Source organism: Cydia amplana, chromosome 9 (assembly GCF_948474715.1).
Source record: "Cydia amplana chromosome 9, ilCydAmpl1.1, whole genome shotgun sequence".
NCBI classification, from domain to species: Eukaryota; Metazoa; Arthropoda; class Insecta; order Lepidoptera; family Tortricidae; genus Cydia; species Cydia amplana.
This window is the reverse complement of record NC_086077.1, coordinates 15137164-15140211: the sequence shown is the minus strand read 5'-3', so window position 1 is coordinate 15140211 and position 3048 is coordinate 15137164. Positions and strand designations below refer to the sequence as shown.

At 36.2% G+C, this 3048-nt stretch overlaps 1 long non-coding RNA gene across 1 annotated transcript; it reads left to right on the top strand.

Moving 5' to 3' along the window:
* The first annotated feature begins 316 nt into the window (after nucleotides 1-316).
* On the top strand, nucleotides 317-2034 carry LOC134651227 (uncharacterized). The gene is made up of 2 exons (XR_010097089.1): nucleotides 317-360; nucleotides 1914-2034. It is a non-coding gene; the product is annotated as an uncharacterized LOC134651227 (long non-coding RNA).
* The last annotated feature ends 1014 nt before the right edge of the window (nucleotides 2035-3048 follow it).

Genomic DNA, 3048 nt, shown 5'->3' with positions numbered 1-3048 from the left:
TACTTCTAATATCAATAAATAAATAGATACACCTCTCGCATCGAATGATGGTCCCTATGACAGTTCCTTTATGGAGAGAAGATTCATGGAATGTATTGGGCCCCATACATTCCACGACTCTTTCTATATTGCAGCATTTCCCAAACTATGGGTCGCGACCTAGTGGTGGGTCGTGAGCGAATATTATATGCATATATTGTATAGGTATAGGTATTTGACGACCGGTCTGGCCTAGTGGGTAGTGACCCTGCCTGTGAAGCCGCGGTCCTGGGTTCGAATCCCAGTAAGGGCATTTATTTGTGCGATGAGCACAGATATTTGTTCCTGAGTCATGGTTGTTTTCTATGTATTTAAGTATTTGTATCATGAACCTATAATATTACGGACAGAGTTTCGCTTACAACACAGCTGTGATTCCAACATCCACCAGTTTCTAAGTATTTACGCGTGACACACACACATTGACAGCCCACATCCACCAGTTTGCCGTCAGACGAATCGAAACGTCATTGAAGTAAACATGTCGAAGAAAAATATAAAATATGCCGGCATGCGTAGTTAAATCCTGCTAGAATTGTACCGATCGAAAGAAAAAAAGTCACGGAATAACTTTTCATACTTAAGTTTATCAATTAGTACGTAAAATCACGATAATTTGTTGTTTATAAATTATCAAACTGCAAAACAGGAGTGTGACCAGTAACATGAATAGGGTAATTTCCCGAAAGTAGGGTAATTGATACCCTTCTTATTAAATCATTATTTATTAAGAGATCATTTAGGTAAATGGTTAAATTATTGATTGTGCATTTCAAACTAGGTCGGTATGGTAATTTCCCGATACTAAGGAGCGATACTTAACGTTTGTTTGTTATGTATTATAATTTTTTTGTTGAAAACCAGATGTGTTTCAAGTTAAATGTATAAATTAAAAAAAAACATGACGAACTGATTTCATTACGATGCTAAATATCATTAGGTATTGAAAATAATGTTTGCACAGTAATTGTGCAATATTGCGCATTTTCAAGACCTATAAAATCAGATACGTACACACCTTTTTTATTGTCTAACGTAAAACTGTCCTAATTTTTTATTTTAAATTAAAAAAAAAAACTAGCACGATATTAAAAATAATTGTTTCACCAGGAATGGTCGGCCTTCAAACACTAGAGACTAGACGAAAGCTGCTACATATAATGCATTATCGCCAACTACTTCACAATAAAGTAGATGGCGCATCCGTGCTTGAGAGAATGGGACTGCAGAGGGCTTACCGCGAACCACGTTCGACGTGTTGCCTCCCTGTCACACTTACGTACGAATTCACAAGTGCGACAGAGAGGCAACACGTCGAACGTGGTTCGCGGTAGGCCCTCAGGTGCCACGGGCAAACGTCGCAACAGGCGTGCCGGGTGGGACCGGCGGCGCGGGCGGCGCGGTGCCGGCGCGGCGGCGGCGGCGCCTGTTCGCGAGCACCGGCGCGCGCACGAGGCGCGGCGCCAACGCTCCCACCGCTCGGGCCCAAACTGCTCTTAACCGCATCATACTGGAGTCAGATGATGTAAGTAGATATATTTGCTGATAGTGCTGGTGTATTTTACAGGAAACTGATAAGGTGCATAGATAAATAATATAATGTTAAAATGCATCCCTGATCTCATTGTTATAAGTTTGTTCTGTTGTAAGTATAAATATTTTAATATAATTATGTAATATACCACATAAGTGCTTTGGTGTTATACTGTTAATTTATGTGTAAAGTTTAATAAATAAAATAAAAAATAAATAAAATAAAATTAGGGGAGAATTTGTGTTACATGGTAACACTCGTCTACACGCACATATTCAAACCGGCCGCCATTGCAGTGTCACAGTTTGTCTTAGGTGACAGTCCGTCCGTAATATTCTAGGTCCATGATTTGTATATTATATATATCGTTGTCTGAGTACCCACAACACAAGCTTTCTTGAGCTTACTGTGGGGCTTAGTCAATTTGTGTAATAATGTCCTATAATATTTATTTATTTATTTATTATTTATTTATTTATGCCAAATAGTGAAACTGTTCAGGTGGGTCGCAGCCCAGTAAACTTTGGGAACCCCTGCTCTATTGGTTAGGATTAATTTAAAATACCTATTTGAAAAAACTTCGAGAGGTTGACATCAATTCTCAAATTCTATTATACACCTTATAAATTTTCTAAAAGGTTTACATTTTCGGGGCTTTAAAAGATCTTCACAGTTCACACCCAATCGTGTAAACTCAGAGGAAAAAGCTGTAAGAAATAGGACCATTTGGAAACGATTCATTATGGGAAAAAGTTTATGCAAAACGTCAGTGAAACAGTGAAATGCAAAGTCTGAAAGTAATTATTACGCACTAGATCAAGAATCATAAATCCCAATAGTTTAAAATGACCATATTTTCAAACTAATCACATTTTATATTTATTACAGCCTCGCAAATCTCTAGATTTATAGGAAATGTATGCAAATACAAATTAACATGAAAGAAACCGACTTGTAATAATTATGAGTAAGACCCGCTACAGCTACCTAATTATTACTTACAAGATAAACTATTTCACGAAATAGAATTACAGTACAATTAGTTAAAAATTATTATTTATTACCATAGTGTGAAAGTTTGTGATTATCATCGTTATTTGCGAGTAATTTATACGATATGGGCTCCAGAGCCCGATTCAGATTTAAGAACTTGTTATGGTTTTGATGTTATTTTGATATTACTTTGAAGATTGCTCTCGCTTATTGGTAAGAGCGAAATGAAAAGATGCGCGTCAATCAACAAGACAATCGTGAATGTTGTAACAAATTGTTAAATTAGAATGATAAAAAAGCTGTAACAGAGACAAGAAATCAGATTAAAAATACAATTAGATAAGATGAGTTGTGAACACATAGTTTTCTATAAAACTTGCAAATTACTTAATTAAATTACGCTGATAACATAATATAAATGTAAAATTAAAGCGGAGTCATGCATGTGGCTACATTTAAATGTATCAGATATTATAATAGAA